Source organism: Lepus europaeus, chromosome 14 (assembly GCF_033115175.1).
Source record: "Lepus europaeus isolate LE1 chromosome 14, mLepTim1.pri, whole genome shotgun sequence".
Lineage (NCBI taxonomy): Eukaryota > Metazoa > Chordata > Mammalia > Lagomorpha > Leporidae > Lepus > Lepus europaeus.
In genome coordinates, this window is record NC_084840.1 from 54,367,410 (window position 1) to 54,379,106 (window position 11,697).

The following is an 11,697-nucleotide window of genomic DNA, read 5'->3' on the forward strand; positions in this document are numbered from 1 at the left end:
CTCAAAATGATCAGCTTTAATCATTACTCTTTGATGTTATTAAGCAAGATTTTTTTTCCCCAGCAGTTAGCATTCAAAACGTCCAAATGGATCAGACCTCTCCAAATTACTACAAATAAGGCAAGGGAGCTAACAAGGTACAAGGACAAGCACTGGTGTGAAGCAGCAATGAAAGAAATTAGTGTTAAACAGAATAAATTGTCGTCATTAACTCCTAATCAGTGTATCATTAATATTTTTATACTTTTTAAAAGATATATACTTAGGTTGAAAACTCATTTTGAAACATTAGCTTATTTTCTGGTTCTTTTTTTTTTTTTAACTTTTATTTAATGAATATAAATTTCCAGTGTACAGCTTATGGATTACAATGGCTTCCCCCCCCCCAATAACTTCCCTCCCACCCGCAACCCTCCCCCCTCCCCGCTCCCTCTCCCCTTCCATTTGCATCAAGATTCATTTTCAATTCTCTTTATATACAGAAGATCAATTTAGTATAAAGATTTCAACAGTTTGCACCCACATAGAAACACAAAGTGAAACATACTGTTTGAGTACTAGTTATAGCATTAAATCACAATGTACAGCACATTAAAGACAGAGATCCCACATGAGGAGCAAGTGCACAGTGGCTCCTGTTGTTGACCCAACAAATTGACACTCTAGTTTATGGCGCCAGTAACCATCCTAGGCTGTCGTCATGAGTTGCCAAGGCTATGGAAGCCTTCCAAGTTCACCGACTCTGATCATATTTAGACAAGGTCATAAAAGACAGAGTGAGGATAGTAACCAATGATCCTAAGAGTGGCATTTACCAGGTTTGAACAATTATACAGCATTAAGTGGGGAAGAGGACCATCAGTACACACATGTTGGGAGTAGAGCCATTGGTGGTAGAGTAGAGGTTATGATTACAAAGGAATGAGGCCCAAGTGCACTAGACAGGGCCTAGAACAAAGGACAGAGTCATTATTAGAGGAGCTAAGAAAGGTGCTGTCTAAGCTACAATTAAGTTTTCTGATTGAGAGGCAAATAGAACCTGATAGAAGGGGCTTGATAATAATCTGGTGGGCTTTAGGCCTTGTAAATTCAGAGGCCCAGACCTATCTATCTCTTCACATGGGGTATATCGTAAGGGAGGTGTGAACCTCCTGGGGGAAGGCACTCTGTTGACTTTCCTTACTTGGCTGGTCTGGGAGGAGAGCTGGCCAGGTAAAGGCAGGTGGCATCTCTAACAAGAAATTTACAGTTCTGCCTGCAATGTTGCTGACCCTACTTGACCATCCCCTCAGCTGCAGTGGTCCCTTTGGAAGTTGGGCTGAGTGAAGGGCTTTTCAGCTTAGAGCCAATAAGATCTGTGGCTCTGACCTGGGCATCCTTCGACTCCAGGGCAGGTCCATTTCCAGTGATCCAACTCTTGGCAGAGCTGCCAGGGCTCTTCACAAGCTGACTTCTGCTGAAGCCCAGGCTTACCACTTTGAAAGCCACTGCAGTGGACTGGCCTGTTGGGTCTCCTTGAGGGCAGATCACTGTACAGATCAGCCATTAATAGGCCTGCCACCCATTGCTTCTGATGCCGAGCTTTCTTTTCCTATTTTCTGGTTCTTAATGTAAGGGGCAGAACTTAAGTTCCAGGTCTCTGAATATATTTCTGATCCAAGTTTCACCAGTCAAATTCTGTTGCCCTAAATACTGTATAATTTGATTTAAAAGATCTCCATTTACCATGTGATGGCCCATTTATTTCAGGTCACCTTTAATGAAACAAAAGAATTGAAATAATCCCTTTATATTACTGACATATTAGTAAAGAATAAAAATATAAGTCCTTTCCATGGCAATTTCACAAATGGCCAAATGAAACTACATTTAATAATAACATTTGTTGGCTTAAAATAATTTTTTGAACTTAAACCAGGCATCTAAAGATAATTCTGAAAAAGATTAATCGGGTGAAAGTATTTGAGTTAAATATAGCAACAAACTAAAAAGGAACTCTGAAATTCTGGATTATATGGCTTTTTCTAATGGAAACAAAATATATTCTAAATACAAGCAAACAAAGCAAAACTACATTTGAAAATAACTAGGTTGAGTACAAAGAGCTAAAAAGAAAAAGAGTACGAAATAAAAATTGGCTGTTATATGGGTAAAAATATTAAGCCCCTGATTTAGTCAGTATAACATAAAAAGTTTCTTTAATACAAAACCATTAGTCTATCACTACTAATCTTCCCGTCGGATGTATAATTTCATTGTCATCTAACCAGATCCTAACCTTTTTCCCATCAAACCTACTCCTCATAAACCTCGTCTCAATAACACATGCATCCTTTTATTCTACTTGTTTAGGACAAAATTTTTGGTTTCCTTTTTGTTTAAGATTTATTTTATTTGAAAAGCAGAGCTACAAAGAGAGATCGATCTTCCATCACGTATTCACTCCCGCAAAAGGCCACAATGGCCAGGGCTGGATCAGACTGAAGCCAGAAGCCAGAAGCCAGAAACCAGGGGCCAGGAAATTCATCTGGGTCTCCCATGTGGGTGGCAGGGGCACAAGTACCTGGGCCATCTTCTACTGCTTTCCTAGGCCATTAGCAGGAACTGGATGGGAAGGACTTGAACTGGCATCAGGCAGCGGCTTAACCATCACACCACAATGCCAGCCCGCGTCCTTTTCATTTCGGCCATCAATTTATTTAGAAATCGAAGAACTCTCACCAACTCTACCAATCCCACTCTGCTCCACTCTACATCACTGCTGGCCTGGCTTGTGGCAGCAGACCTAGAACTAGTATCCCTGATTCTGCCCCTGCCTCTCCCCTACAACGAGGTCTAAAAGGTAAGTCTAATTATATCCTTTTTTTTTTTTTTTTTTTTTTGACAGGCAGAGTGGACAGTGAGAAAGAGACAGAGAGAAAGGTCTTCCTTTTGCCGTTGGTTCACCCTCCAATGGCTGCCGCGGTTGGCGTGCTGCGGCCGGCTCACCGCGCTGATCCGATGGCAGGAGCCAGGTGCTTCTCCTGGTCTCCCATGCGGGTGCAGGGCCCAAGCACTTGGGCCATCCTCCACTGCACTCCCTGGCCACAGCAGAGAGCTGGCCTGGAAGAGGGGCAACCGGGACAGGATCGGTGCCCCGACCGGGACTAGAACCCGGTGTGCCGGCGCCGCAAGGCGGAGGATTAGCCTAGTGAGCCGGGGCGCCGGCTAATTATATCCTTTCTTAATTGAAAGTGATGATTTCCCTGCTCACTCAGAGAAGTCTAAGTCCTTCAAAGACCTACAAGGCCTTAAATAACCTGATCTCCCACTTTACTAACCTTTCTTTCTTTTAAACAAATTTACTTATTTGAAAGACATGTTACAGAGAGAAGTAGAGACAGAGGTCTTCCATCCTCGGTTCACTCCCCAGATGGCCACAACCGGGGTCTCCTCCACTGCTTTTCCAGGCGCATTAGAAGTGGGGCACCTGGGACTCAAACTGGCATGGGAGCTATCCATGCCAATTCGAGAACCAGCTGAGCTGGTCCACTTCACTTTTCAATACAGTCAAATGTCAATTTCTTTCTTTTTTTTTCTTTTCTTTTTTTTTTTTTTTTTTTTTTTTGGCAGAATGGAGAGAGAGAGAGAGAGAGAGAGGTCTTTCATTTCCGTTGGTTCACCCCCCCGCAATGGCCGCTGCGGCCGGCACACCGCACTGATCCCACACCAGGAGCCAGGTGCCTCTCCTTGTCTCCCCCCCGCAATGGCCGCTGCGGCCGGCACACCGCACTGATCCCACACCAGGAGCCAGGTGCCTCTCCTTGTCTCCCATGTGGGTGCAGGGCCCAAGGGCCATCCTCCACTGCACTCCTGGGCCACAGCAACCGGGAGGAGAAACCGGGACAGAATCTGGCGCCCTGACCGGGACTAGAACCTGGTGTGCCGGCGCCACAGGCAGAGGATTAGCCTATTGAGGCACGGCGCCGGCCCCAAATGTCAGTTTCTCCAGGAGGCCTTAGTTAGCTACCTCTACCAAAAATTGCACCTCTCAAGCAGGGGTGGGGAACACCCAGCCCATGGGTGTAAAAGGCCCACAAAATCATTTGGTCTGGTCCTGCCAAGGCAACCTCATGCAGGACTCAAAGTTCAAAAATCTATAGCAGGCTAATTTTTAAGTTGACAATTTTGTATGGTCCCTGAATGATGTTATAAATATCCAAGTGACCCTTTGCAGAAAAAAGGTTCCTCACCCCCGCAGTCTACGGATTCCTCCTCCTTCCTCTTTCCTGCTTTTGCTCTATAGCACTTAACACCATCTGACACAACACATATTTTGTTTATTATTGAGGTTCCCCATTAGAAGGCAAGCTCCAGGAAAGAGGGGATATTTATCTGTTAGGAAACGTGCCTGGTAAATAGTAGGCACTCAAGAAATATTTACTAAATATTAATATATAACTTCAAAGTTTACAAATTATTTTCATATAAATTATAATAACTCCTCTTTATGCCCTCTCTTCTCCAATCTTTACAGTAACAATACAGACGGCAGCATTGACCTATCAGGAAAAAAGTTTCTGGCTGCTTGCAAAGCTCTTTAAAGACAAATACCCCATATTAATTACCTACAGCTATAAAATGAAAGCTTACAGTCAACATCTTTATTAGCATAAGGTTTCTGGATCTGGAAATTTAAAGCAACAGAGCAGAAGAGCCAAGAATCAGCAGGAAGGAAAGCCCAATTCAGTGTGCTGTATATCAGTGTGTTAAAAAAAAACAAAAACAAAAACAAAAACAAAAACAAAAAACCTCTAGGGAAAATGAGAACTGAATTCGATCTTCAAGGAAACACGGGCCCGAAATCAACACAAGATTCATGCTTAAAATAAACCCCCATCAACTATCAAGTACTGTCACCGGGTGTGCACAGTCTGCTGAGCATATAAGAGATGTTTTACGATTTGCTTAACCCGATAACAATCAAGGAAGGGTTTCTTAAAGCCTCTGAGCTTGTCTCCTCCACCGTGAAACACCCCGTGGGCCCCCACACCGTGGAACCCGGGTTTCCCTGGGTTATTTCCCACACCGTTTAACCCATCACAGGAGAAAGGGCATGCCAGTCAACGTTCCAAAGATGCCCGGGACAGGCACCAGATGTCTCAAGGGATCCGCTGGAGAGACAGGCTTTTGCCCGCGCAAAGGGTGCCCCAGGCAAAGAAAAGCCGCGAACCCAGGTGGGCGAGCTCCGCGGGGCAACAGCAGCGACCGGCGGGGTGATGGCGCGGAGACTGTCAACTCCGGCAGTCAACCTGCCAATCTGGGCCCGCCTGGGGTGAGGGAGTGCCGCGACACGGGATGAAAAATACAATAAAGGCAAGCTGCAAATCGCCGCCAGCCGGGCGGACCTCGCCCCCCGCGCGCTGGGACACAAAGTTAGCGCCCGGTGGCCGCGCTGTCACCTCAGTGGTCCCGGAGCGGCCGGGCCCAGATCCTGCCCGCGGCTCATCGGCTGTCACGGGTGGCCCGGCGCCTCAGGGGGAAACGTCCTGAAGCCTCGAAGCCTCCGAGTGAAGCCCCAGGCTAGCGCGTCGGGCCGAGTCCCACAGCGCCCTCAGCCCAGCGGCCGCGACCCCCAGTCCGGGCTAACTGCCACCATCTCCTAAACCGCCTTCCTTCAGGCCACGGTTAGGTCCGAGACCTCGCGCTCTCTGCCGGCATTGTCGGCGCGGGGCTGATCCCCTTACCTGCGCTGTGGCTGCTGCCGCCACCGCCCGCTCCTCCTCACCGGCAGAATCCCGCGTAGTCTTCACCGCCGCCACCGCCGCCACCGCCTCGCACTCCCCACCCCCGCCCCCTCAGGTAACCCAGGAAACCGAGAACACCACCCCCCTCCCTCCTCCCGTCCAGACCCAGCGCCAACAGCCTGCGCGTGCGCGCTTGGCCCCGCCTCGCGCGCCCCGTGCCCCGCCCGCCGCTGGAAGGGTAGCGCTAGCGTCGCAGGTGTTGACGCACGGAGCGGCCGAGCCAATGGGGAAAGGAAAAAGGCGGGCCCAGCTGCTGCCGGGACTCGGAGCCGTCGGGGTTCCTCAGTGCGCCGGCAGAGGCCTGCTTCGTGTCTGCCTCACTTCAGAGTTCCCTGCGTAGCGGGCTGCGTCAGGCCCTGGGGAGAGCGAACACGGTTTGAAAAGCACCAAGCACATGCGCTGCGTCCGCTTCCTCACTCAGCCCACACTGTCATCCTGTCTCCTTGCTTAGGTCCCGGGGATGATGACAGAACAAAATGGGGAGGGGTCAGGAGGGGGTGAAAAGGCTGCCCACGAGGAACCTGGGGCCCTGAAAAAAGCCGTGTTGCAAAGGTTACCTTCGTCGTCAAAAAACGTAAAAAGATTTGCAATGGCACTGTAGAATTAATCGGTGCAGAGCTGTATTTTCCAACTGGCCTCGTTCAAGAACATTTTGTATACGATGTCTACAGTGATGACAAAGGTCTTTGCTTGGTCAAACCTCAGTCACCTGACTTGATATCTCCTCCCAGCAATTTTCCATCCACGGACCCCCTGCTCCTTGGTTATAAGTCCTCATTTATCCCCGATGTATTTGGAATGGAGCTCGGATCTGTACTGAGGTCTCTTACCCCAGTGCAACAGTCCTAACCAAATCGTCTTCACCACTTCTGTCCAGCTCCTTTTTTCTTTGAAAACTGTCAGCCCTATGTATATGCCTCACTATACCCGTCTCTCCAGAGGGAGGGGCCCGGAGGTTAAATACAAGGAAGTCTCAGGGGCATCACAGACTACCAAGCCCAATATGAGGCCGACAGGCTGCTGGTATCTTCAGTTTGGCATTTCAAGGGCCACCCACTCTTCTTTGCCTCCCAGTCACTAAGAGAGGACTTGGGGAAAGACTGAAGTACTGGGAAAGTTGCCTGAGCTACACAAATGGAGTTTATATTGTTTGGCAGTTTTCATGGCCTACAGAACAATGCAAACTATAAATAAATTGTCTCCAGATCGACCACATTGCTGATGACCACATCGTCAACTCCTGTGTAATTCTTTTGCACAGGAATCAAGAAACAGAAATAATTCAGGATATGGTGTTGTAAGGCTACATGCCAAATGCAACTCTGAATTTCTCAAGCTGTCATCTGACCTAGTGACAAGCAAAGTAAATAGTTACCCACTGATGTGGCTTAAAGGGGCCCTGGGGAAAAATTTCCTACTTTAAAATATCTCTGTTCTGATGTCTGTTGTTTAACCATCAGTAGTTCATGTAGTTATGCAGAAGTTGCTCTTCCTCTAGTAGGCAGTCTTTTCAAATACAAATACTCCTGAGGTGAGCAATAAAGTCCCTAACAAATTAATGAAAGAGATGCCCCAGGGAAATCATCACTCATTTAACAAGTATATAATGAGCACCTACTATGTGCTAGGTACTGTAATAGGTGTTAGAGATACTTTGGTGTTTCTGGATTCAGAGAGGAAGTCAAACTTTACCAGTTTCACAATTTTACCTAAAGCTGAAACTACTCTTACATATACATCAATTTTCACTCCACTAATCTTAAACCCCCCTTTTTTTAAAAAACAAAAGAAACCATAGAAATGTATAATAACAATCCAGCTACCATGTTCTTTGGACAATAACAGATGATCATGATTTCTTTACAGCAAAAGAGAATGAGACTTTTTATGACACTGGTACACATTTGGCCCTCAAAATATGATTTGTAAAAGGCATACAGTAATGTCTTTGTGACTATCCATTTTTCTGAATATCTGAGTCATAAAAGAATTTTAAATACTATTTTAACCGAGTTACCCTAGTATTGATTTTGTTCAAGAATATCTTAGAATATCAATATTAAAAATCCATATTAGGGGGCCAGCGCTGTGGTGTAGGGGGTAAAGCCATTGCCTACAGTGCCAGCATCCCATGTGAGCACTGGTTCGAGTCCTGGCTGCTCTACTTCTGATCCAGCTCCCTGCTATGACCTGGGAAAGCAGCGGTAAATGGCCCAAGTTCTAGGGCCCCTGCACCGGCATGGGAGACCCGGCAGAAGCTCCTGGCTCCTGGCTTTGGATCGGCACAGTTCTGGCCATTGTGGCCATCTGGAGAGTGAACCAGTGGATGGAAGACTTTCTCTCTCTCTCTCTCTCTCTCTCTCCCCGCCTCTGTGTAATTCTGCATTTCAAATAAATAAATAAATCTTTTAAAAAAAGAATCCATATTAGGTAAAACTTAAGATTTCAAATGAACACAAAAATGTGTAATTGAGAAAATGGAAAAGAACAAGTAAAAAGAAATAGGCAGAGAGAAGGAAGTCCTACTTACACATCACACAGGGGAGCTCTTTAAGTGAAAAATTCTCCAGAAAATTTGACCCTCAAATGAGATTGTAACTTCAAGGTTTAAAAATGCTATTAATACAAATGTTTGAGAATTAAAAAGTCTAATGATCTTGTGTTACTAGACATGATAGTTATCTTAATGAGAAAGCCCCAGAGGCTTAAAGGGTTAAATACTTGTAAAATCCTACAGGTGCTTTCAAAAATACTGTGAAGTCTCATAGCTAGATTCACTTCGCCATCAGCGAAGTATACAGTAAGTAGAAAAAACCTCCCTTTCAGACCAAAGGGAAAGAAAGTTTTAAAGTGAGAATATAATTTTCCTCATGGGCATTGTCTACCTTAGAAAAACTACTACAGAACATGCCTGTGACTATAGACTTGTAGTTCAGGCCACCGAAGATTAGAGATGGGAAACGGGCACTTCCTTGACTTGCATCCTCTGGTCTGCTTTAACACAAACCAGGAGGAAAAGAAAGCTCGGCATCAGAAGCAATGGGTGGCAGGCCTATTAATGGCTGATCTGTACAGTGATCTGCCCTCAAGGAGACCCAACAGGCCAGTCCACTGCAGTGGCTTTCAATGTGGTAAGCCTGGGCTTCAGCAGAAGTCAGCTTGTGAAGAGCCCTGGCAGCTCTGCCAAGAGTTGGATCACTGGAAATGGACCTGCCCTGGAGTCGAAGGATGCCCAGGTCAGAGCCACAGATCTTATTGGCTCTAAGCTGAAAAGCCCTTCACTCAGCCCAACTTCCAAAGGGACCACTGCAGCTGAGGGGATGGTCAAGTAGGGTCAGCAACATTGCAGGCAGAACTGTAAATTTCTTGTTAGAGATGCCACCTGCCTTTACCTGGCCAGCTCTCCTCCCAGGCCAGCCAAGTAATGAAAGTCAACAGAGTGCCTTCCCCTAGGAGGTTCACACCTCCCTTACGATATACCCCATGTGAAGAGATAGATAGGTCTGGGCCTCTGAATTTACAAGGCCTAAAGCCCACCAGATTATTATCAAGCCCCTTCTATCAGGTTCTATTTGCCTCTCAATCAGAAAACTTAATTGTAGCTTAGACAGCACCTTTCTTAGCTCCTCTAATAATGACTCTGTCCTTTGTTCTAGGCCCTGTCTAGTGCACTTGGGCCTCATTCCTTTGTAATCATAACCTCTACTCTACCACCAATGGCTCTACTCCCAACATGTGTGACTGATGGTCCTCTTCCCCACTTAATGCTGTATAATAGTTCAAACCTGGTAAATGCCACTCTTAGGATCATTGGTTACTATCCTCACCCTGTCTTTTATGACCTTGTCTAAATATGATCAGAGTCGGCAAACTTGGAAGGCTTCCATAGCCTTGGCAACTCATGACGACAGCCTAGGATGGTTACTGGCGCCATAAACTAGAGTGTCAATTTGTTGGGTCAACAACAGGAGCCACTGTGCACTTGCTCCTCATGTGGGATCTCTGTCCTTAATGTGCTGTCCATTGTGATTTAATGCTATAACTAGTACTCAAACAGTATGTTTCACTTTGTGTTTCTATGTGGGTGCAAACTGTTGAAATCTTTATACTAAATTGATCTTCTGTATATAAAGAGAATTGAAAATGAATCTTGATGCAAATGGAAGGGGAGAGGGAGCGGGAGAGGGGAGGGTTGCGGGTGGGAGGGAAGTTATGGGGGGGGGAAGCCATTGTAATCCATAAGCTGTACACTGGAAATTTATATTCATTAAATAAAAGTTAAAAAAAAAAATACTGTGAAGTAAGCAAGTGCCTCTTGTTGGTTGATGAGTTTATAATTTTAAACATGGCGACTTTAAGTCTTTTGTCATCCACAGTTATATATGATCTGCTGCTCATAAAACTAAAGCGTTGTTGGTTCTGTGTTTAGCTGTCCTCCTATAGGTTCCTATGGACTTTTTCCAGCCACTTTTATTGTATTCAGTACTTTGGGATGGCTCTGTAAACAGATGAAGCCAATAATGTATTAACAGTACCAACTGAGAGAAAGTATGGTTCACTGAGGTTACTAAAAAGAAAAAGCAATTCAAATCAATTGGCAATCTACAAAAAGAGGTAAAGATTTTAAAAGCTATTATTAAAATTGCTATATTGGTCTATTATGCTATATTATATGTGTGTACATATTGTATGTCCACATGGGGAAATTTTATTAAGAGTTTTATTTTAAATGGCTTATAGATAAGATTGTCCATAAATTTAAGCTGCTAAAATCAATCAAAGATACATTTTAATTTGTGGGACCTGAATCTGTGTATCATATTTTTTAGACTTGTTGGTAGAAAGAAACTAAAAACATTTTAGATGGTTGTGCTTAAGTTTACTGGCTAAACAAACTACACCATGTTAGATATTTAAGAGGTGTTTTCAAATACATGATTCTTAAAATTTATAGAAGGCATTGGACCTTCTGGTAAATGTTTTCTTAAGTTGTTATCTAATGGTTGAAATGGTTTGCTAAGTATTCATGTGATATTGCTATTGTCAGCAAGCGATCTAGGACTTGCTCCCTCATTTCTCTATTCTAACCCCAACTTGTTCTTTCATTTCTCTATTCTCTTCAAGGTAGGAAACTAATTCTATTATGAAGGAATCTGTAGGATGCACAGTTTAATCTTTAGACCTTATAAAAGAGATGGCTAACATTTTTCTGCAATAGCATAGCCAAAATAAGAACTTAAATAATAATCTCATAGCTAGATTCACTTCGCCATCAGCGAAGTATACAGTAAGTAGAAAAAACCTCCCTTTCAGACCAAAGGGAAAGAAAGTTTTAAAGTGAGAATATAATTTTCCTCATGGGCATTGTCTACCTTAGAAAAACTACTACAGAACATGCCTGTGACTATAGACTTGTAGTTCAGGACACCGAATATTAGAGATGGGACTTGGGCACTTCCTTGACTTGCATCCTCTGGTCTGCTTTAACACAAACCAGGAGGAAAAGAAAGCTCGGCATCAGAAGCAATGGGTGGCAGGCCTATTAATGGCTGATCTGTACAGTGATCTGCCCTCAAGGAGACCCAACAGGCCAGTCCACTGCAGTGGCTTTCAATGTGGTAAGCCTGGGCTTCAGCAGAAGTCAGCTTGTGAAGAGCCCTGGCAGCTCTGCCAAGAGTTGGATCACTGGAAATGGACCTGCCCTGGAGTCGAAGGATGCCCAGGTCAGAGCCACAGATCTTATTGGCTCTAAGCTGAAAAGCCCTTCACTCAGCCCAACTTCCAAAGGGACCACTGCAGCTGAGGGGAAGGTCAAGTAGGGTCAGCAACATTGCAGGCAGAACTGTAAATTTCTTGTTAGAGATGCCACCTGCCTTTACCTGGCCAGCTCTCCTCCCAGGCCAGCCAAGTA

At 45.1% G+C, this 11,697-nt stretch overlaps 1 protein-coding gene across 4 annotated transcripts in view; it reads right to left on the reverse strand.

Moving 5' to 3' along the window:
- Positions 1 to 5,810, reverse strand: part of LYST (lysosomal trafficking regulator) — a 225,275-nt gene extending 219,465 nt beyond the window's left edge. For 3 of the 4 annotated variants that reach the window (XM_062210655.1, XM_062210652.1, XM_062210654.1), the window contains exon 1: positions 5,727 to 5,785. The gene's annotated coding sequence lies outside the window, so the exon portion shown is untranslated. Of the gene's footprint in view, positions 1 to 5,726 lie in introns of all 4 variants that reach the window. The other variant, XM_062210653.1, reaches the window with a different exon arrangement.
- Positions 5,811 to 11,697: the final 5,887 nt, after the last annotated feature.